General features: G+C 49.7%; 1 long non-coding RNA gene across 7 annotated transcripts in view; it reads right to left on the bottom strand.

The window, feature by feature from the left end:
* LOC104996505 overlaps positions 1-21,130 on the bottom strand; it is a 52,518-nt gene extending 31,388 nt beyond the window's left edge. For 2 of the 7 annotated variants that reach the window (XR_826206.1, XR_826205.1), the window contains exons 1-2: positions 20,990-21,127; positions 20,694-20,809 (exon numbers count right to left, since the gene is read on the bottom strand). This is a non-coding gene — a long non-coding RNA (uncharacterized LOC104996505). Of the gene's footprint in view, positions 1-2,472; positions 2,556-10,553; positions 10,626-13,934; positions 14,208-20,693; positions 20,810-20,989 lie in introns of those variants that run through there. The other 5 variants (XR_826210.1, XR_826209.1, XR_826207.1 and 2 more) reach the window with 5 other exon arrangements.
* Positions 21,131-24,082: the final 2,952 nt, after the last annotated feature.

Genomic DNA, 24,082 nt, shown 5'->3' with positions numbered 1-24,082 from the left:
GGACTAAAGGGGGCTTAGGTTTCTGCACGTTTCATGTGGCGTCTTTCAAAAATTGAAATCCACTTGAAGTGGTTTGGGTTTTTCTCCTCCCCGCCTGGTGCTCGCTGCAGAGAAATACCTTCAAACGCGGGCAGCGCCGCTCCGTGCCTGTCCCCGAGTGTGTTCAGAGGAACCCAGGGAGCCACATCAAGCCTCCCTCTCCCTCAGAGCCTCCCGGGCTGGGGCCCTGCCTGCCTGCCCCGTTCAGGCAGAGGCTTCCTTCCCCCCTGACCCTTCACCACATCCCCCTGCTTTCCCCTCCAACACTGGCTCACGTGGGCTGCTTCTCTGGGGAAACAAGCCATCCTTGATTCTCTGCACGGACTTCGATGCAGAAGTCGGAGGCCGTAGCAGAGTCCCATAGCCCGTCTGGACCCCTGTTTTGCTCTTGGAGCCTATGGGGAAGGCAGCGGGGAGGTGGAGGGGACCCTCACTCCTCATCCTGCCAGGCCCCCTTGGTTTTTCTGGCTCTCCACCAAGCTCCTTTATGCCCCCATTTCTAACGTCTTCAAAAGGACACATTTAGTCCTGTTGGCTAAGGAGGCAAGAAAGCTGGATCGATGCCCCAAGTCACAGCCTACATACCCACCATGTCCTGTTCCAGTTCATACTTTGCAATGTGGTTCCTCCCTAAGCCACAGAGAGATACATTGTCAACGTCGACAACCAGAACTCCCCCACGTCAACAGATCTGTAATGGGCGAGAAGAGAACCAACCCAGGATTCAGGCTTATTATTTTAATAATTTAATTACCCAGAGTCTGTGACTGTCCACTCAGGAGTTCATAATTATCCGGGTCGGGGGAACTCAGAAGGGTGGCTAATTCAAGTCTTCACTGGTGACTCAGACGATAAAGAAGCCGCCTGCAACGCAGGAGACCAGGTTTGATCCCTGGACCGGGAAGATCCCCTGGAGGAGGAAATGGCAACCCACTCCACTGTTCTTGCCTGGAGAATCCCACTGACAGAGGAACCTGGTGGCTACAGTCCATGGGGTTACAGAGAGTTGGACATGACTGAGCATCAAACAACAAGGCAGGTCCTTGCAGAGGCTGCGGTGACGGGGTTCAGGGGGGACCTGTCTCCCAGGCTCGCCTTGGAGGTAGAAAGTAGGTCTGGGGAGGTCGGAGTTCATCACTTCCCTCCTCTGGGTGAGCCAGCCCTCCACCCCCACCCGACTGGGGCGATTTGCATGAGAGGAAGTCAGAGAGGCCGGGACAGCCCCCTGGCCTTGAAGTTGAAGGCCGCAGAGAAGGAAGATGAGCCAAAACCGGAGTGATTACCACTCTGCTCTGGCCCCTGAACTTCACTGGGGTTTCAAAACGACCGTATCTTCACCATGACCTTGTTTCTGCATGAGGAACCACAGGGTACCATTAATCACAACTAGTTGTAGATCAAAAAAAAAAAAAAAGAAGACTCGGTGACAAAACAGGGGCGTTGGCTCAGTGGGGCCGGGAGCTGTGGTTCAGGTCTCTGCTGCACCCCTGCCCCATCTCCCAGGGAGAGGGACAGGTGGGCATACTCCAGGCCAGGCTGACCCCCTCCACCCCTGGAGGCTCCAGCCACTGGGAGCAGACAGCCAGGAAGAGAGCGTGACTCCTTCCAGGCATCCAGACCCACCCTTGGGGCCATTGAGTGCCGTCCTGGGGCAGGCAGCAGTCTCAACAGCAGTTTTGTGCTCTGGGTTAGGGGACAGACCTTGGAGTTAAAGGTAATCAAAAGTTGTCTTTCACAAAGACTTGGGTAAGAAAAGGCAGAAAGAAGGGAAACTAGCAAACAGCAGTGAAATACTCACTTTGAGCTAGACTCAGCTCGTGGCTTGGGGCTGTTATCTCCCTAAATTCTCGCACTCTGAAGACAGCCTGATTGTTATTCCCATTTATCAGGTAGAGAAAGAGAGGCTGGAAAGAAGCCACCTGCCCAGAGTTATACTGCTAACAAGTGACAGAGGAAGAAGTCTAACCCAGAAAAATCTGACCGTAAGGCTTGTGAGTGGAATCTTGTCTCCACTTCTCAAATCCCCTTCCCCACCGCCTCCCCCAGAGCCATCAGCACTTCAGGGATTTATTTCTCTGGATCAATGAGGCAGAGACTGGTCGGGCTCCCTGCTGTAAGGGCTCTTCCACAGCTTGATTTGTTTCGGCTGAGAGTTTTGACTAATTATCTTGCCTGGTTATTTTCTTTCTTTCTTTTTAATATTCATTTATTTAGCTGTGTCGGGTCTTCATTGCAGCATGCAGGCTTCTCTCTAGTTGCGGTGCACGGGCCCAGTGGTTGCAGCACACAGGCCTAGTTGTCCCGAGACATGTGGGATCTTAGTTCCTAGACCAGGGATCAAACCCGTATCCCCTGGATAAGAAAGGGGATTCTTAACCCCTGGACCAGCAGGGAAGTCCCCGCCCAGTTGTTTTCAATTAGACCAGCAAGCCTGTTCTTTCTTCCGTGATTTTTAAGCAGATCCATGCCTGTTGCAGCAAAACTTTTGGCCTAGTTTTCCTGGTGAAGTGTGGTTCCTAAAGGGGAAAGGAAGATACTGATGGCTTACGCGTCTCGTGTTCAGGAGTTGTGCAAAGTGTTTACTGTGCACTATCTGAATTCACGTTCATAACAGTCCCGCACGGCCAGTGCCCCTGTTACTATTCCCATCTGACACATGAAGAACTTGAAGCCTGCGAGGAAACGTTGTTCATTTGACCCAAATCATGGAGCTGGGAGCAAAAGATTCAATGGTCCTCCAAGATTCAATTGTCCTCCAATTCAAAAGTCCTCCATGCTTTCAACTTCCAGGTCAAAAGGGGGATGGGTGTCTGCAGCCTATCCTGACTATGCAGTTTATTACATAGATAAGGGATTATTGCTGAAGTAGGACTCAGAATCCGGCAGTGGAGCGCGATCGGTAAATAATTACAGTAACGCATCCATTCAACCACGATTCATTTAGAGCCTCCCTGTGCTCAGCTGGGAATGTACGAAGCCTCGCGGGAGCCAAGGGCGACTCCCTGTGAAGGTTTCTCACTTCTCGCTTGGGTTGTGTGAGCATCACTGGTTCAGGAATCTCTCTCTAGCAAGGCAGACAGCAGGGTTTGGTTTAGTGCCGTGCCTGCCAAGCCCAACACGCTGCTTGTCACGGAGTAGCTGTTCAATTAACGGCTGTTGAATGACCTCATTTATAAATGGATCCACCCGCCCGACTCCCCTTAATAGTCCCAAAGTGGGAGTCCTGTTGAAGTTTGGACATGTAACTCCTGCATAAGTCATAAAAACGCAGCATCACAGACGAAGGGAAGAAGATCTTAGTATCAAGCACACAGGTCTTTCCAGAGAGGCTGCCCAGTGCGGCCAGCCCGCGTGCCACCATGTCCCCTCTCGCTCTCTCTTCTGTTACAGCCTCTGGGGAGCTCGCTCTTCTGCCCTGGTTGCCCTCATGCCCTACCTATTGAGACTCTGAATCCTAGGCATGTTACTCACTCTCTGTCACTGGGCTAACAGGTCTGGATTGGGGAAACCCAGACGAGACAGAGAGCTGAGAAAGAGACTGGGAGATGAGTCTACCATGGCCAAATGGGAAATGAGACCCCAGTGAAAACATTCGGGAAATTCAGACTGACAGAGAGGTTGGTGGACGATTCATGTGCTTAATGAGTGGTCACTCAGTCACGTTCAACTTTGCGACCCCATGGATTGTAGCCTGCCGGGACTGGAGTGGGTTGCCATTCCCTTCTCCAGGGGATCTTCCTGATGCAGGAATCGAATGCAGGTCTCTTTCACTGCAGGCAGATTCTTTACTGTCTGAGACTTCAGGGAAACCCCTATTAAAGAATGCTGCAGTGGGTTGCCGTGCCCTCCTTCAGGGGATCTTCCTGACGCGGGGATCAAACCCGTGTCTCTTAGGTCACCTGCACTGGTAGGTGTGTTCTTTACCAGTAGTGCCGCTTATCTGGGAAGCCCTATGTGTTTAGGAATCATATTTAAGATTAACATACTATCTTTACACCTTGACATTTTGCCCATCATCTTACAGTTAATAATTTTGAGTTAAACAAAGGGAATGCATCCTTATTTAATTGATCAATGGAGATAACGCTCTTGAAAATTATAAATAATAATGATCCTTTTCATTCATGGAATATTCGTGTGTACCCGGAATATATTATGCTCAACAGCAGATGGGGAAACTCATGAGAATGAAAAGATTACTCAACCTTAAGCAAAAGGAAAGACACTAGTGTCTAAGTTCTTCAGAAACTGCCGTCATTATTTCCCACCCCACTCCCCCAATACCATCCATGCACCCCACTGGCTTGTAAAGAAAATGTGGCAGCCCTCTCATATTTGGGAGAAAATCACCCACTCAGTTGCAAAGCTGAGCCACATTCCCATTGGAAGAGCTCAGGGTAGTAATCACTGAATCCTCTCCCAAAGCCCCCTGGAGAGCCTGATTCAGAGCCGATTCTGCTCTAGAGGGCCAGGGATGGCTATAAGGGCCCAGCAACACCACCCCTCCCTCTGGGCACACCTCCCACCCACCCCCATTGGCTCGTTCTATTCTACCAGCAATGGCCAACTTCCACCTCTCACATCTCCACGCCCTGGCATATGCTCTGCCCTCTGCCTCTAGAGCCCCCTCCTCTTTGGGTTGAATGAATAGAGCATCTACTGCCCGAGACCCTTGGCCTACCAGATTTTGTCTGGAGGCTTTCTCCCTCGGCCCAGAGCGTTTAGCTCCCAGAGTGTCCTAGAATATTTCGGCCCCACGTCTGAGATCCTTGGTGGACGTTTTCTATTGCTGTAGGCACGGAGCCCAGAGGACTATTTTGGACAGAGCTTGAGGCTGTGAGTAATTGAACAGGAGTTTCAGAATGTGGATGAGCCTGGTGCAGATTCCAGGCCTGATCCTCAGTGACTGTAGAGTTTTCTGCCCTCCAAACCAACCTCAGATGCTTCATCTGTGAAAAACACCCACCCTGCCTGGTCATCGTGACGATGGTCTCTGATGACAGAGGTGAAGCTCAGACACTCCGTGGTCTGGAGTAGAAACTCCACAAACATTAGTTCCCTTGCCTCACCGTTCTGTCCGGTGTGTGGCCGCCTGGCTGGGGATTGAGGGAACCGGTTTCTCTCTAAAGAAGCGTCTGCTCCGCTGTCCTCAGCCTCCAGGAAGGGAGCAAGGCTGAGCCTCAGACTCATGCAGGATGTTTCCTGCAGCCAATGTGGAATGGCTCCTGGCATGTCCATGGAGCAACTCAAGAAGGGGCTCCATCCTCGCAGACCCCCTCCACTGCCTAGGCAGGGCTCTGGCCTGGGGGTGACTAATGGGAGTGTCAGAGACATTGTCGCTCAGGCTCAGCCCTGCCCTCATCACCCCCCCCTCCCCTACAGAACCTTCTCATTTTGTGAGCCTGTCACTCTCCCAGGCCCTCAGAAGTGGCTCCTCTGTGGCCGGCCCTCCGCCGCCCCCTTCTTTTCTTTTTTTGTAATTTATTTTTATTTATTATTTATTTGGCTGCACCGGGGATCTTGTTCCCTGCCCAGGGACCGAACCTGGGCCTCCTACACTAGGAGCAAGGAGTCTTAGCCACTGGAAAGGGCCAGAGACGCCCCCAAGGATTATGGGAATGTAGAGACTTTGCAGTTCTTCATTCATCCACTTCATTCATTCCCTCTCTAAATATTACTGAACAGAAGGTGCTGGGCTAAATGATCCTTAACTAGACAAAGAGGTGGGGGCCCAGTGCCTTACTCTGCCCGTCTCAGCTTCCTCGCCTGGTCAGGACCTGCCAGTGCTCTCCACCCACTGCCCCTCCCCTGCACTCCTCCACTCAGCCTCCACGTCCTCTGTCTCAGGCCCTTAGAACAGCCTCTTCGCCCTTCTCCCTGTCCTGGTGCCCCGGACTGTTGCCTGAGTCACCTTTCAAGAATGTCAGTTTTGATTTGTGAGCCTTGGCTGTGCTGTTTGCCACCAGGACCATGCATTCAGTTATACTAATGATTTCCTTTAAAAGAGCTCACTTTTTTTTTTCCTAACTTGGTCTTCCTTTAAGCAATATTACCCATGAAGCACAGATTGAAGGCCAGTTGGGTATCATACCAGTGTGAGTTTTAAAAGATAAGTAACACAAGGAAGAGTGTTTGTTCCTATGACATGTAAGACTTTCAGGCCTGAGTACTATGCTCCTTGGGCAATGCTAGCCCAGGAAAGACCATCAGCACTCGTTTACTTACAGGCTCTTTATCCAGCAACTACTGTGTGTCAAGGAGTATTAGGGATACAGTTTAAAAATGACCAAATCCCTGCCCTCCTAGAGTTTCTGTTCTAGTGATACAACAGACAATAGAAAAATAAGATAGATGAGTCAAATGTATGCAGGCTTTTAGTTGATGACAAATAATAAAAGGGGAAAAAAAAGAATAAGGTGTGGGGTCAGGAAAAATCCAATTGTATTAAATAAACCTCTGACTGTCTTTTCAGCTCAGCTCCCTCTAATCTCGGGCTCTGCAGGTGGTTCCCACAATGCACTGTGTTCATAGTGCCCACAATACACTGTGTCTGTAGTTCCCACAATCCTCACAGGGCTTATGGTACCCACAATGCACCATGTCTGTAGTTCCCACAATGCACTGTGTCTAGTTTCCCCAATGAACCATGGTCATTTTCCCACAATGCACAAGTGGTTATATCTCCCTGCTGTCTGCTGTTTGGTTGTTTTCTGCCAGGACCACCCTTCTCACATGTGCCTCTGGTTAAATCATCTTTGTTTTCTCAAGTCCATGCTAACATCCTTCCCTGATGTCTGCTTCCCCAGCCTCTGGAATTAAACCCATCCTCCTGAGTACCTTGGGCCACATCTGTAGAAGCCAGTACTATCTGGCCCTCCCAATGGGCCCCTTGAGGCTAGGATGGTGCCACCTTCATTCATGCTTCCCCACCCACCAACCAGAAGCCCGGCTGAGGAGGACTGGACCACAGCATCCCTGACAGCCCAGAAGTCTCCCTGGGCCTCTGCTGTCCTTCTCGGGAGTTCTTAGCCAGACCTTGGTGTTTATGGGTGGTGGCTTGTGTATGAGGTGGGAGGGGGCAGGCGTGGGGGTGGGCAGGATGCCCGGCCCCTCTCTGTTATCATCTCGGCATCTTTTGGACAATGCTGCCTCTTTTGAAAGGTTAGAAATGAATAATTCTATAGCAACGCGTCATTTAGAAAGTACATGCCCTCCCCCAGTTCTTCTCCCTGGTGAAGATGAAAACACAGTGAAAATTAGGAGTGCCTCACCCAGCGGGGCAGGGCAGGTGGTGCGACCGTCCTTGGGGCAAACCTGCAGGGGCGTCATCTCCAGAAGCTGGCTACGTGAGCCCACTCCCAGGTTAATATTCTGTGCTTTGTCCAGGCTGTCCCCCCCTAATTCCAGTCTCAGCTCCTCTCATCTGGGCCCCAGGGTGCCCCAGGCTGGGTGGGAGGCCCATAAGAGACAGTGCCCCATGACTGGGAGTGCACGTCTCACAGCCCCCAGGGATATGGTCCTCCCGTGCTTTCAGCCAGAGGCCAGGGCAGTGGGGCCAGTGTCCGTCAGCCCCACCCGAGACGCCAGCACAGTCAGGGTCTTCTCCAGGGAAGCACGTTTTCACATGCAACCAAGAGCCGCTGATCATTGAGTCAGAGCCTCTTTCTTCCATCATTTCATTCGTCTATTAATGGCTTACTGACCACCTGCTCCATGCCCTTAGCCCTGGGGAGTCGCTTGTGGACACTACTGACAAGCTCCAGTGTTGTGGAACCCGCCTTCTAGGCACGCGTTACATGAGCAAATACATAGAACGACCATACGTTGTGATCAGGACTGTGGGGAAAGTGTGGGGCGTTCATGGGGCCTCATGATGTTCTGAGCTGACAGAGCCTGAATCACACGAAAAACCCCACACTGTTCGGTGGGGTTGGGGAGGGGGGTTGGGGCTGTGAGTGTGATGAAGGGATATAGGAACAGGATGTGCAATCTCCTCGCCTGGGGAGGGAGCCTGGCACCCTCGTGGAGCAGAAAGGAGGGCAAGGGGACTTGAGCTGATCAAGGAAGGGAGAGGGCAGATCAAGAGCAAGTTGGAGCCAGAAGACCTAGTAAGCATTTGGCTTTTATTCCTCATGCCCAGGAACGCCACTGGTGAGTTTCAGATGGGGAAAGACCACAAGTGGATGCTCAGCCTGGGGGGTGCAAGGACGCTTGTAAGAACATAGAATGGACGGGATTTTTTTTTAAGTACAGTTGATTTGCAATGTTGTGTGAATTTCTGCTGTTCAGCAGAGTGGTTCAGTTAAACACACGCATACTCGCTTTCGTGTTCTTTTCCATTATGGTTTATCACAGGATATTGAACACAGGTCCCTGCGCTGTGCGGTAGGACCTTGTTCATCCACGCTGTTTGCACCCGCTAACCCCAGCCTCCCCCTCCATCCCTTCCCCACCACCCTGTCGGGAACCACAAGTCTGTTCTCTGTGTGTGAGTCTGCTTCTGTTTCATAGATAGTTTCATTTGTGTCGTGTTTTAGATTCCACATATGGCCTTTGTCCTTCTCTTTCTGACTGACTTAGCTTTAGTATGATCATCTCGAGGTCCACATGTAGCTGCAAATGGCATTTTTCATTCTTTTTTATGGCTGAGTAATATTTCATGGTATATATGTACCACATCTTCTTTATCCAGAATGGGGAGACTTTTAATCTTTCAAAATGACATCTTGGGAGACTTCTCTCCATTCTGCCTGGATGTGGTGGGGCTCTGGAGTCCTCCCAAGGGGGTCAGCTCTGAGTCTGTGCTCCCCCTGCCAGGTGGCCCCAGCAACTGATACCCTGAATCCGAGTCTCACATTGGATGAGAACCAGCAGAGCCTGGAGATCTTCGGGATGGAGAAGGGGTTTCCATAGTGTGTTCCTTGCCAACAGGGTTGGGCAGCCTCTTGACATCACACAAGCCCTCTGTGTTCCAGCCTGGCAGCCCTGCTGGGGCCTGACCCCTAAATTCCTCTGCATCCCCAGGGTCCGGCAGCTCCTTGTTCCTTCCCCAGAGGCTGCTGAGGGTCACTGACAGGGTGAGAGAAGGAGCCAGAACGCTGGACAAGAATGAATAGGCAGTTTGAGTGCCCACAAGTGCCCATCAGTGACCTTCTTGAGAACAAACGGGCCTGGGAAGAGAAGCCCAGGCACTGCAGGCTTCGTCTAGCACAGGAAGAAAGGGGAAAGCGTAAAAAGCAAAGAAAATGGGCTTGGGCCCCAGAGAGCTCCCTGCTGGAGCAGCAAGGAGCGCGGCCTCGTCTGCGAGCCATGGCCCTGGGAGACGCCTGTCTGGGATGCTCTCAGTGAGGCAGGGGTCTGCCGGTCCTGCCAGGGCCCATCTCAAGGTGCTCTCTGGAGCTCGGCGCACGTTTTGTGAGCAGATGGCGTGCATGTGGGGACCCCAGAGCTCACAGCCCACGCTGACATTAACAACTGCAAATAACCCTGCACACTGCACCCCCCACCTTCGCCCCCTGCCCCAGAGGTCAACTGCTCTTCTCCTTTCTTAGGGAAATGAAGGCATCTCAGAGGCGGGAGTCCAGGGCTTCCAGGCAGCTGAAATAGAGGAGCTGCAAGGCAGTAAGATCCGGTCTATCTATTCGTTTCAACCAAGGGTCCTCTTTCCTTGTCCTTTTAACATCTTAAAATGCTAGTGCTACTGAATTATTTGTGGACATCAAAGAAGAGCTTAAAGAGGGAAAACAAAGAAGCCGCACCCAAAGACAAACACTCGTATGGTGGTGGGAAGACCTTCCAGCCACTGCTCGATTACGTCTCTGTGTCTCAAAAAAATAGCATCACTACCACGTAGTTTTATAGTCTCCAGTTTTCACTAATAGCAACATTTTCTCGTATCATTAGCATTCTTCTTCAACAGGATAATAGCTCATATTTACTGAGAGCGTAAAACGTGCCAGGCTCTGTTCCGCACGTCCATCCACCCGGACAAGGGAGACTTTATTATAGCACATTCATCTTACAGCTGCAAAGCCCAGGGGGCACCGCATTAAAGAGCTCACCTGCGGTCCAGCAGAGACAGCCTTGCTAGGTCCACCCAAGCAAGGCACAGTCCCCACTGTGACCACTGTCCTTACCACTGGGTGCTTTATGCTTAGTACTCCCACAGTCAGTGAAGAGTTTCCTTTAAAACCTCCTATGATCGCTATTAGGGCTGTCTCTGTATCTTTTTCTAAAAAGATGTATTTATTTTATACTTGTGGCTGTGCTGAGTCTGCGTTGCTGCTCGTGGGCTGTGGGCTTTGTCTAGTTGCGGTGAGCGGGGGTTATTCTCCAGTTGAGGTGAGCGGGCCTCTCGTTGCAGTGGCTTCTCTTGTTGCGGAGCCCAGGCTCCAGGGCCGCCGGCTTCAGGAGTTGTGGCCCGTGGGCTCAGTAGATGCCGCTCTCAGGCTTAGTTGCCCCACAGCCTGTGGAATCTTCCCAGACCAGGGTTCGAACCCATGTCTCCTGCATCGGCAGGTGGGTTGCTGACCACTGGATCCCCAGGGAAGCTTTCTGTAGGCATCTTTATTTCCTTGGGATAATTTCTGGAAGAATGAGGCAAAGCGTGGGCCTCATATTTTTATTTTTATTCTGAAATAATGTCAGAGTCACAGAAACATAGCAAAAATAGTAAATATAGCCCCATGCAATGATCGTACCTTAAATAACCACAGGACGACAGCAGAGTCAGGAAACTGGCTCTGGTGAGATGCTACTAGCTGATCTAAATGCCTTATTCAGAAAGCATCCCTTTCCACACGCATTGTTTTATGTTTGGTGTATAGTTCTGTGACAGTTTATCCTATCTATAGACTCATGAAAGTACCAGTGGGGAGATTTTTAAGGCTTAAAGGTGTACCGTCTAAATTTCACCTAGGCTGTTTTCTGAGAATCATGCATTTGAGGGTTGTACCCACTGGGTGCTGGCGAACAGATGTGGGAAGCAGTGTCTGGGACTCCGAACAGGTGATCGGGCTGCCAGGAAACCTGGCTGTCCTCGTCTAGAGACCCAGGGCCACGTCCCCATGCTGGGGACAGGGCTTGTTATTCATCTCACTTGGAGGAGCCTGGTGGGCTGCAGTCATGGGGTCGCTAAGAGTCGGACACGACTGAGCGACTTCACTTTCACTTTTCACTTTCACGAATTGGAGAAGGAAATGGCAACCTACTCCAGTGTTCTTGCCTGGAGAATCCCAGGGATGGGGGAGCCTAGTGGGCTGCCGTCTATGGGGTCGCACAGAGTCGGACACGACTGAAGCGACTTAGCAGTAGCAGCAGCAGGCTCCTGGTGCTTCTTTGCCCAGAGGGCAAGATGGTGGCCTGAATTAGTGGCAGGCAGGGGAACTGTCTAGCTGTGGGTCAAGAGGGCCGAGCTTAAGTTCTAATGTGCCTTGGATAAGCCATCAGGTGGCCTGAGGTTCATTGTCCTCACCGGTAAAGCACAGGGTGAAATGGATGCTTTTCAGGTTGGGGCGGGAGCTATCTGCTGTGCTCATCTTCCTCTTGGTCACTGCAGTTCATCGGGAGATCCAGCTAGCTGACGTTCATGGTTCTCAGTGTTGCTCATCGCTCATGCCCGGTCCCCTGCAGAGGGCTTGACGCACGGGGCTCTCTTCCTCCACGCTGCCCCGCTTCCCACTCGAGGAGGAAACGGGCACAGCTTTCCCTCGGCGGTCTCTGTGGGCCCTGAGTCCACCTCGATGGCCACCTCGGCCTGCCTTCCTTCCCCTGCCCTGTGCATCTCTCTCAGATCTGTACTGACAGTTGCAGACGCTGCTGTCCCCAGACCAAGGGCGGCCCATCAGTCAAGAGATTAGAAGTGGCTGTCTGTGACCCCCAGCTACAATCTCGAACCAGCTCTCAAGATGAGCTCTAAGGCCCCTTCTGGCAGTCAAGCAAGTTTGCTATCGCTGTGAGGCAAATGACGCCCGATTTATAAAAGCATGGAGATCGGCTCCAAATGGATTTTTCTGGATGCATCAGATTTTTATTCATTTTGAAAAGGAGGCAGGTAGGGAATTTCACCGCTGTCACTTGACACAGGAGGTAACTGTCTCCGAAAATGAGAAGGGAGGGCAGGTGAGTCACTTCTGATATCCACCGCGCCCCAGGATCCCAGACTGAAGACCTGTCTCCACAGAGGGCACGCCACAGGCTGGCGCCAAAGAGCCAGCTGAGCCCTCTAACAGAGAGGGTGGCGACCAGCCATTCCTGGATTGGGGTCAGCCCGTGCTCTTCTGAAGTCGGTCAGAAGACATCCACGTGTGTGCACGTGGATGCGTTTGCGGGGCTGAACATACAGCGTGTGTGTGTGTAGTTGCTCAGTCGTGTCTGACTCTGTGACCCCATGGACTGTATTCCTCCAGGCTCCTCTGTCCATGGGATTCTCCAGGTGAGAATACTGGAGTGGGTTGCCATTCCCTTCTCCAGGGGGATCTTCTTGACCCAAGGATTGAACCCAAGAGTCCTGCATTGCGGGCAGATTCTTTACTGTCCGAGCCACGGGGAAGCCCGTGTATACAGTTACCTGATTGGACATAAGAGACCAGGAGATAATTCGGCTCTTGGTTATATTCAGGAAGATGTTTTCAGGACATAAAACCACTGAACAGCAGCAGACAGGAACAGAGGAATATGCCCCCTGGATCTCCCAGAGGCTTTATTATTATTATTTTTAATATTTAGCTGTTTTCTTTATTTGCCTGTGTTGGGGTCTTTGTTGCAGTGAGCAGACTCTCTAGCAGTGGCACGTGGGCTGCGGCTGGTTGGTCTAGAAGGCAGGAACAGTAGTTGAGCTGCACAGCCTGGAGGCCATTTGATTTTACAAGTCATAAAATACTTTTTTGAGTTTTTAAAAATGTATCTGGTTGCATCTTGTCTTAGTTGTGGCATGGTCTTAGTGGCCCCAAGGCATGTGGGATCTTCCCAGACCAGGGATTGAGCCCAAGTCCCCTGCGCTGCAAGGAGGATGCCTACCCACTGGGCCACCTGGGAAGTCCGTTCTATTGGCCTTAGCTGGGCAATATTACAGTTCTCCTCACCAGCTTGAAGGCTGCACCACAGAGGTGAGTGAGCTGATTTGAGGGTTCCACCCCTGGAATGCTTCAAGCAAAGAAGTTAGGTTTTGCCATATATCAGAGGCAAGTTGACTCAGAAAGGTCAGGCAAAATGATAAACGGTTGAGCTGGTATGTAAGTTCTGAAACAGAAGTCAGTCCTCAGTGGATCTGGTGCAGTGTGCCGGCAAGTAAGTTACAAGGGTTCGATGTTAGAAGGGTTAGAAGGAGGAGAGAGTGTGATTTGTGTAAAGGTGGCGAACTGAATGGCAAGTTCCTCTAGGATGGTTCTCTCTGAGAGGGCAATCCAGAGATCGAGATTCTAGACCAGTCAGAAAAAGCAGAACCTCAGGGTGACCACATTGTTCAAACCCTGACCAAACCTTTTCCTTTAAAAATACATAACCGCCACCAAGATGTCCATTCCACCTGTAGCGGTCGACCAGAAGTAAGTAATTTAAGATCCGGCAAAACTCATCTAGGCACAAAGATGTTGCTGGGAGTATTCAGATCAGACCAGACCAGTCGCTCAGTCGTGTCCGACTCTTTGCGACCCCATGAATCACAGCACGCCAGGCCTCCCTGTCCATCACCAACTCCCAGAGTTCACTCAGACTCATGTCCATCGAGTCGGTGACACCATCCAGCCATCTCATCCTCTGTCGTCCCCTTCTCCTCCTGCCCCCAATCCCTCCCAGCATCAGAGTCTTTTCCAATGAGTCAACTCTTCGCATGAGGTGGCCAAAGTACTGGAGTTTCCGCTTTAGCATCATTCCCTCTAAAGAAATCCCAGGGCTGATCTCCTTCAGAGTGGACCGGTTGGATCTCCTTGCAGTCCAAGGGACTCTCAACAGTCTTCTCCAACACTTATAATGATAAAGACTGGAAACAAATGCTCAGGAAAATGGGGACAATGACATAAAATGTGCTGTGATCCCTCGTCAGAGTGTTACGAACTCGTAGAGTGACACTTACGAAGAGAGTTACTAACAGAGAAAAGTGCAGGTGGTACCATCTTAAATGACCCCATCAGCAGGCAACGCCGTAATCACAGGAATATGTCCAAATCCTTCTGTAAAAAATTATTCCAAAATGTTGAATGAGGGTATAGTGGATTATTCTTCTCTGTTCAGCTCGCCTGCACTTTCGGTAAGGCATACGGATTACTTTTATAATGTAAATACACATGATGCGCTTTATTTTTTAAACAAAAAAGAAAAACAAAGCACACAGTTATTTTTAAAAGGCTCGTCGAGGCATTTTGCAGATGCCCCAACAACACTGGGATGGGTGGGAGGGGGCTTGAGTGGGGGTAGGTACGTGCCGGGGATTCAGAATGTGGAGCCAATCCTTTTGCAACTCATTCAGATGGGGGCGGAGGAGAGAAGGAATGAAAAGAACCCCTAGGAGTCCTTCGGGGATGAGAGTATAAAGAGATCTAAACCAATTAAACAAGCCTCAGAGCAGGCATGATCGCCCAGACCCCAGGCCCCCCAGACAGGACATGAGAGACCCTCTCAGGTCAAAAATGTCCCCTTAGGAGTAGAGGGTGTCTCATGATACAAAGTCAGGAACAGAGAGGCCGGGAGGAGAGGCAACTCAGAGGAGCCGAGGATGAAAGAGTAGGAAAAAGACGCTCCCAGGTGTGGAGGCCACCCCCAACCTTCCCCAGGAGGTGGTTAGAGGGGGATCCGGGAAGGAATTATTTATAGATCACACCACCAAGATGGGGGGAACTAGGGCAGGAATTGAAGGTAAGCGTGATCAACAGCATTTAAGTGAACCCTGGCAAGATCTTTGGGGAAACTTGAAGGAAGGCAAACCCTGCTTTCACCCAGGGAGAAAGCAGAGAAGTTGGGCCAGAAACAGGCAGTCAGGAGACAGGAGGGGGGTTGGTAAATATGTGAGTTTCATCCACGCCGATTCTAGGTCAGCGCATTCTGTCCAAACAAGCCCAGGATCCAAGTTCTAAGGGCTGTTGTTTCACTGTGGTCATGGTTTTGGAAAGTTAATCAGGAACAAGATCAAGAGGAGAGCTCCCTGGTTTCCATGAGGGCTGGTAATTACAGCTAAGAGTGCCCACCACATGCCAACAGCTTTTTCTGTCCTATTGAATCCATGCAAGAAACTCACAGAGTCGGCTTTGGTTACTTTCTTTTAAAACAGCCGTGATCTCTTAGAGAAGTTTTAGGGTCACTGCATTACTGAGTAGAAAATACAGAGAGATTCCCCCATCCCCTTGCCCCATAGGTTTTATTTTTGGCGCCCCCCCCGCCCAAAGCTGAAGAAACCAAGACTTAAAGAGCTTATGTAACTTTCCCACAAACTTGCAGACAGTAATGCTTAGGGGCAAGAATCGAAACCAGGCTGCTCACATCTTTTCACGTTGCGTGTTCACGTCGGAGGCTGTAGTGTGGGATGGGTAAACCGTGGCCCGTGTCCCCAAAGGAGCCTGCTGACCAGCTAGGTATAGTTTTTCACGTGTAAATGGTTGGGGTGTGGAGAGGAGTCATGGGAAGCACGTGAAATTCACCTTTGGGTCTGTGCATAAAGTTTTACGGGGACTTGGTCACATCCATTCCTCTTATTGTATTGTTTCTGGCTGTTTTCACACTACCAAGACAGAACTGCGGAGAAGGCAATGGCACCCCACTCCAGTACTCCTGCCTGGAAAATCCCATGGATGGAGGAGCCTGGTAGGCTGCAGTCCATGGGGTTGCTAGAGTCGGACAGGACTGAGCGACTTCACTTTCACTTTTCACTTTCATGTGTTGGAGAAGGAAATGGCAACCCACTCCAGTGTTCTTGCCTGGAGAATCCCAGGGACGGGGAGCCTGGTGGGCTGCCGTCTATGGGGTCCCACAGAGTTGGACACGACTGAAGTGACTTAGCAGCAGCAGCAGCAGCAGCAAGACAGAACTGAGGCAGACACCTTGGGGCTTCCTAGGTGGCGCTAGTGATTTAAAAAAAATCTACCATCCAATGCAAGATATGGGTTCAATCCCTGGGTTGGGAAGATCCCCTAGAGAAGGAAATGGCAACCCACCTCAGTATTCTTGCCTGGGAAATCCCATGGATGGAGAAGCCTGGCAGGCTATAGTCCATGGGGTTGCAGAGCTGGACACGACTGAACACGTCCATAGACACCTTATGGTCCAAATGCCCAGTCAGTTCAGTCACTCAGTCCTGTCCGACTCTTTGCCACCCCATGGACTGCAGCACGCCAGGCTTCCCTGTCCATCACCAACTCCAAGTTTACTCAAACTCATGTCCATTGAGTCGGTGATGCCATCCAACCATCTCATCCTCTGTCGTTCCCTTCTCCTCCCGCCTTCAGTCTTTCAGGTGGCCAAAGTATTGGAGTTTCAGCTTCAGTATCAGTCTTTTCAGTGAACCTTCAGGACTAATCTCCTATAGGACGGACTGGTTGGATCTCCTTGCAGTCCAATGGACTCTCAAATGCCCAGAACATGCTCTGTTTGGCCCTTTCCAGAAAAGGTTTCCTGATCGTGCTTTACAGAGACATAATCATTGCATTTACTGAATGTTGCTTTCAATATCATTAGACTTCTGCTGGCTAGGTTGCTGTAGACCAGTAGGCTTCCAAAGGATACTGTTTTGGGGGTTCTTGGCTCTCCTATAAATCAGAGCAACTCTCTTGAAAGGTTTCATAAAGTTGGCCCCTGGGGAATATTTCATTTGAAGAAAGGGTTCCACGGCTAAACAAACACACATCAAGTAGCTGGAATATCAAGAGCTTTCTCACAGAAAAAAAGTAAAATACTTGTGATGAAGATTATGTCTAAACCCAGGCAAACGGGAACAGGTAGCATGGGCACGGTCTATATCAACTGAAGAACCGCGGCACAGAAGACTGCCCGGCAGACCCAGGTAACTGTCATTCAGCTAGAAAATCACTCCCCTGAGTGGGGAGTGGGAGTCATGATGCCCAGCTCCTTCATTTAGAAGGAGGAGGTGGCAGAGAACGCCCTCCCTCGCCCCCCACCCCGGCCAGCCTATTAGGGTCAGAGCCACCACTGGCCCTTGGGTTTGGCACTTTCTCTGCCCTTGTGATCCTGGGCATTTGCATTCATGGAGGTCAGCGGGGATTTGAGCCTGATAAAATTTGTTGGGTGTTATTTTTTTTTTCCCTCATCAGTGCATGTTCCTGAACACATCTCTAAAAGACAATGACTTTTAAAAGAACCACAATAGCATTATCATCTGTAGAAACAGTTAGTTAACAATAATTCCCTAAGGTCATAAAACTCCCAGCTGGTTTTCAGATTTTTGATTTTGCTGCAGGGTGGAAGTTCAGGCTGATCAGGGTTTAGAATGCTTGTGTTACTACTCACTGGCCTTGTGACCTTCGGAAATCTGTATCACCTCTCTGAGTCTCATTCCTGTCATCTGTGAAATGGGATGGTTCTAATATCATCCCGGTTATTGTGAACATTGGATGATACAAGTAAAGTCCTAGAAAAATGTAAGACATGGGGTATGCATGCGTGCATACTCACTTGCTTCAGTCGTGTCTAACTCTTTGCGACCCCATGGACTGTAGCCCTCCAGGCTCCTCTGTCCATGGGATTCCCCAGGCAGAAATGCTGGAGTGGGTTGCCACGCCCTGCTCTAGGGGGTCTTTCTGACCCAGGGGTTGAACCCTCATCTCCTGCGTCTCCTGCATTGCAGGCCCTTAAATCATTGCTGATGTTGACGATGATGGTGTTACCCTTATAATCACGCACATTATTAGAGACAGAGTTAGGCTCACCAGTTGTCAGTTTGCTTGGGACTGTGCTGGTGTTAACAGTGAACCTCTAAGTCCTGGGAATCCCACCCTGTCCCAGGCAGACCGGTTGGTCACCCTCGTAAAGCCAGGCCACTCTAACAAGCTGTAAGAGATGGGCTGGTAACCCCAGCTCATGTAATCGAAACAGATTAACGGATTTCTCAAACTAGTGTATTATTCAATTGATGCGGTCAGCAGGACTGCTGGTAGGGACCATAGACTCTCTATGCATACATTGTTCAGAAACCTCAGACCTGACGCTCATCATCACGGAGTTATGCACTTTAGCTGTCCCCACCATTCAGAAGTATGGTCTTCTCCACCCACCAGAGTAACGACTGATTCCCAGCTGGGAGAGAAATGAGGCCCCTGGATATAATGTCAGCAGTCCCAAAATGCTGGAGCAGCATAGAGAAAGAATATAGAGTGTATTTAGTCTCATCCCCTCATCCTGGCAATTTATTAATCGCCAGAGCCAAAGAGGGCCAAAGAGGCGAGATGACTTGTCCACTGGAGTTCAGTGACTTGGAGACAGCCTGAGCCGTGGCTTTGAGTCTCACCACTTTCTGCTGATGGCCTGATGTGTACAGCACTGAATGGCGATGGGGATTGGACCTGCAGCTCTCTTTCCTTTGGATGGCCTCCTCTGCAAGGAGTACACAGCCCCGAGAAGTCTCTGTACCGACTGCCCGGCGTTGAAGCCTGACCAAACGGGAGGAGGGACCTGGGGGTCCTGGGCTGGAGGAGCCCCTCCCCTGGGAGGGCACATCTCTGGACACTTCTGGCCAGAGAGGTGGACACACCGCCTTCTAAAAGGGCGGCGGGAGAGCAGTCAGAGTTCATCGCCGTTTGGAAACAGAATGAAGGACGGTGCTGGGGACTGGCTGATTCGGTTCAGGTAGGAAGCCAGACCAGAGGATCGCGGGGAAAATGCCCACTCTGGACCCTGCATTTTAAAAAATTAATTTACCAAACATCTACTAAACATCTGATTTGTGCCAGGCACTGGGCTGGGTTCAGCAAGCACTATAACCATTTATGTTACCGGACTCACAGATCATGAAACAATGGCAAAGAAAGAACCAAAGAAAAAATGAAAAAAGTCCAAGTTGCATTAGCTGTATGATGGAAGAAGGGAGTAATAAAGAGACCAACTGTACCTCCAAAGAGATTTTTTTAGCTGAATCCCAAGAAAATGCAAAAGAGTGAGTCATCTTAAGAAGGGAATTAAGAGAATTCAGGGTAAATTAAAAAAAAGTTCTAATTTCCTTACCAAACTCAGGGCATTGTATACCTAATGATAAATGACTGATACAGCTGATTTTTTAGGTAAAAGTTTATGGATTGACCACATATTTTGATAGAGACAGTCAACACCCCAGGTTGAATGTTGGTGATTTTTTTTTTTTAATCTTGGACTTGTATTAATTTCAAACAGTCTGAACATCATGTAGAATTCAAGTGAATAACTCTTGGCAGGATCAAACCGTGTTCCCAGAGCTCAAATCCCCATCTTCAGAAAACAGTGTAAGATACCCTACTGAATGAAATCAGAATATATATATATTTTTAAGTGGAAACGAGATGAAAAGGATTGAGAAAGAGCCAAGTGATAGTTAAGTTAATCTTCAGGGGAGGGAAAACATGTCAGAAAATGTAAACCAGATCAGCCCGACCCGTCTTACAATTCTGCAGAGGGAATTAAATTCCTATGGAAAAACAAGTCTCTGATTATGAAAGGATTTGACTGTGTAGAAGAATCTGGAACATCTACCCTATTAAAAATACTTGTAAAACCAGGGGAATCATGTCAGAAATTAGAGAGCTAAAACAAGTGGGAGAATTCGGGCTGTCTGAAATAAAGTTATTATTTCAGATCCTGTATCATATTAGACTGCAAGGAAGAGAAAATTGCTTTATTATAAAAAGCAAAATTTATGACCAGGTAACGTCTTATCATTTTGTCTCTCTCTTAACCCTTTATATGTAACTCTGCTTGTCTTAACCATAATTAACTTTTTTTTAAAAAAAGTTATCCCAATGCATTTAACACAAAGTCTAATTTTTTTTAAGTCTAATTTTTTTATGATCCAAATAAAACAATAATTAATCCAGGCACAGGGCTGAACCTCCTTTGAGGTTTACCAAGGGACAGACTAAACAAATAAAAAGCAATCATTGCATATTAGGAGACACTGAGATTAGCAAAACTCTGTCCCCAAATTGGGTGAGTAAAGCAAGAGCCATTGGGAAACCGTGTCCTTTAAATAACCAATGTTATAAGCATAACTTGGCAAGAAACAGGATGAAAGGGGCGTTAGCTCGTTCTTGAATTTTACAGGCGGTGGCTGTTGTCTAAGTTAAAATCATTTTAGAGAATACATGTTGGATCTGGGTGTACTAAAACACCACCCCCCACCTTCCATTTCCCCAAATTAAATATTTTTGGTGTAAAACACAAATGGGAGTTAGTTAAGGCGTGTCTGGATAAAACTATTATCTTTAAGGCACAGCACTCTCTGGGGAGGTGGGTTTGTTCCCACTGCTGCTAGTGAGGGTCGGCTGGCGGCAGCAATGATGCCCAGCAGTCTGCAGATGGCCACCGTTACTTCCGTGGCACGGACAAGTGGTCCCTCGGGAGCTGTTTGCACGGACTGTTTTGGGCTGTTCTGGCAAAAACCCTCTTGCCTGCTCCCCGATGCTGGTTCACCAAGTGCCTAATTTCATAAAGCTCAGCAAAGAAGAGGCAGTTACTGTGTCACTTACCAAATCACACTGGGTTCCACTGGTGAGCCCGGAGGAAAAGCAAGATTCCTAGGACACGCAGTGGGATTGGCAGAGAGGAAGTGGCGGTGTCTTCTCTGTGCATATGGGGTTCACTTCTAGAATGAAAAGATCATAGGTTCATCTTCTCTTCCCTATTCATTTTTCTTTTCCCCACCAATATGCCATTTATTTCCAGATGCCTTTTTCTTCTTAAACTATTCTTGGGACACACTTTCTGAATATTATTCCTGGTCCAGTCGAAATGTCACCACCTCAAGGAGGCCCTCCCCGATCACCTGTTCTCATGCGGTCCTCTCTCCCATTTCTCCATTCTCTATCCCATCATCGTGGTGTATTTTCTTGGTAACACTTATCAGTAGCTGACGCTGATGTTTTCTTCTTTATTGGTTGATTTTGAGTGTTTGTTTACTCTGGCTCCTGTCTACAGACTGTGAGTTCCATGGGAACAAGAGACATCTGGGAGGTTAAAACAGTACCCGGTACAGAGTCAGGAGGAAGAATTATTGAGAGGTGGATGGATGGCTCGATGGATGGATGGATGGGTGTGTAGGTGGATGAACGGGTGGGTGGATGCACGTATAGAGAGATGTGTAGATGGATAGCTAGGTGGATGAATATAAAGAATTGCCAATTTGGGTAGCCTTTTCCTGTTGTCAGTTAAGTCATGTCCAACGCTGTGACCTTGTGGATTGCAGCACGCCAGGCTTCCCTGTCCTCCACTATCTCCAGAGTTTGCTCAAACCCATGTCCATTGGGTAACCTTTACTCTTTGGCATTTTCTCGGCTCAAGTTCAGATGTTAAATCCCTGGATGCAGTTTCATCCCCCACTGACTATTTTCTGCGTGTCAACATCAACTGAGGTCCTAGGAAACCCACTGAAACCCACTTAAAAATTAACCATTTCTTGTTGGAAATTAGATTCCTATCCAATTTTCATGTTTCTACTCCTTTTTCCCCCTCTTTCCCCTCCTTAACGGCAAAGTGAAGAGTATACGGAAATAGTTAAATATACGCCCAAAACAAAACTCTTTGGCTAACCAAACCAAACAAGCAAAGAGGACTCAGACTTTGTTCTTCATGTCCATTTTTTATGGGTATCTGTGTGAGGGGTCAGTGTGTTTTTGGAATCCAGGGCCATGAGATAAGAGAGAGGGCTGGATGGTGAGTCTGGTGAGATTTGTAGGGTAAGACACTGTAAGGCAGAGGGAGACTCAGAAGGGTAAGTGATCTCTTCTTAAAAAGCAGACAGCCCCTTTGTAAAATTGAGGTAACCAAAAGTAGTCACTCACATTAGTATAAAATGTTTAGGTAGGTGTGCCCGCTGCGTCCCGGGACACAGGAGGACAGGGATTTCTTGTTCAGGTGGAAGAGAGGGATGATGAGTGGGCTGCAGAAGGCAGGCGGGGTCGTGGTGGGGGTCAGAGTGGGTGCAGAGCTCAGCCAGAATGGCACCGGGCAAGGAATTCCCTGGCGGTCCAGTGGTTAGGGCTCTGTACTGCCACTGCAGGGAGCACGGGTTCAAGCCCTGCTTGGGGAGCTAAGATCCTGAATGCCACCAGGGCAGCCGAAGTGGGGACAAAGGCAGCAGGCAGACAACAGGGAGGAGAGATGGGAGCTGTGAGGAAGGGGAAAACCATGCGGAACCAGGAAGACTGTCGTTGTTAAATACTCCTGGATCTAGGCAGCTTTGGCTTTGAAAGGCAGCCCAGCCCTGTCAGTCTTTATATGGCCTTCCTCGACTCACACCCACCACGTGGGCCCGACCATCCCATTGCCCCACTGCCCTTGGGCTGTTGTCTCCTTCAATGTCCTCTGCCAAAAAGAGAGGAGGGAGTCCAGGGCCATCCCTGACGATCAGTCGAAGAGAAGAATTCGGGTAAATCCCTTGCTGAGCCTTCCTGGTATTGCTTCAGCCCCAGCCCTCTCCCAGACCTCACACCTCCGCCAGCCTTCCAAGTGCTGGCATCATTGTTTAATCACCAGTCTTGCCTTCCAGTGCTTTAGCACAGGGGCTGAGCATCCTCACTGGCATTTCCTTACCGCCCTCGCCCCTGGCATGGCAAGGCCCCTGCTTATCCATTAGTTCAGACAGTAGATGTGTTTGGAGCAGCCACAGTGTGCTGGGGCTGTTCCAGGTTCTGGGGATTCCAGCAGTAAACTTGGGGGTGGCCCTCACGAATTTACTGGGGAGGACAGACAGCACTCCAGTAGCCCAAACACAAATATGTGATGACCGATGGTGAGCCGTACTATGAAAGACATGATCAGAGTCCAGACATGATCCTGGACTGAGTGATCCAGGAGGGCTTCTTGGTGGAGGTGATGGTTCATTCATGGAATAACAAACAGGCTGTTCGTTGAGAATCTGGAATTTACTTTCATCCACCCAACCCCATCATTCAGTGGCCTAGAATCTGAATATTGGAGGTTTGTTCCCTGCAAACAACAGCCCTGAGAACGCCACCAACAGCTTCAGCAGTGGGGTGACCAGCTCATCCTCGTTTGTCCTGGACCTCACCACTTTTAGCATGCCTAGTCTCATGTCCCCGGAAACCCCACAGTCCCGAGCACAGCAGGAAGGTTGGTGACACGACTCCTTAAGCGCGACCAGACAGCTTTCATTTGTGCATCTGACCTAGGAGCACGGGGCTCCTGTGCAGAGACTCCAGCTCAGCAGAACTCCAGAGGCCGTGTGGGGAGAATCTGGTAGGACACGGAGTGACAAAGTCAGGAGCTGCAAACCAAAACACCAGACTCAGCCTTCCTCGTTTCAGCGGGTCAGTGCTACGGACCCAGCCTTGGGCCGAGTGATAGACCGCAACAAGGGCTGTGAGCAGGGGCGTGAGCGAGAAGCCAGACCTGCAGGAACCTGTGGCCAGCACGGTCAGGGCGACCGGAAGAGACAGGAAGAGATTTCATCTCCACTGGGTCCCCTTCGAGCCCTCACTTCCCCTGGTGACCACTTGCCACGTGCTCAGAGAAAACAAGGCCAGGGCCACAGAGAGGAACCAGGGGGTGGGGCGTGGGGTCAAGTTCAGATCCTGTAACCCTTGAGAGACAAGAGATCCCTCCTGCCTTGAGTGGCTAGATTAAGCAAACAAAAAGACACCCAGTTAAATCTGAATTTCAAATAAATGATGACTGACTTTTTTTAGTGCAAGTATATCCTATTATTGTGTGGGATTGCTTTTTAAAAAAAATGATTTGTTGCTTAGCTGACATTCAAATTAAATTGAATCTCCCACATCTAATCTCAGCCCCGTTTCCCATTTCTGGAGAAGCATTGTGCCTGGTACCTGGTACCCCCAAAGACATCAGGCCCCAGATACAATAAGGATAACAGTTCAGCACCTAAAATGCCAAGTGT

This window comes from Bison bison, unplaced genomic scaffold, assembly GCF_000754665.1.
Source record: "Bison bison bison isolate TAMUID 2011002044 unplaced genomic scaffold, Bison_UMD1.0 scf7180017864295, whole genome shotgun sequence".
Lineage (NCBI taxonomy): Eukaryota > Metazoa > Chordata > Mammalia > Artiodactyla > Bovidae > Bison > Bison bison.
Note: the sequence above shows the minus strand (reverse complement) of the source record. Positions and strands in the feature narration are given on the sequence as shown.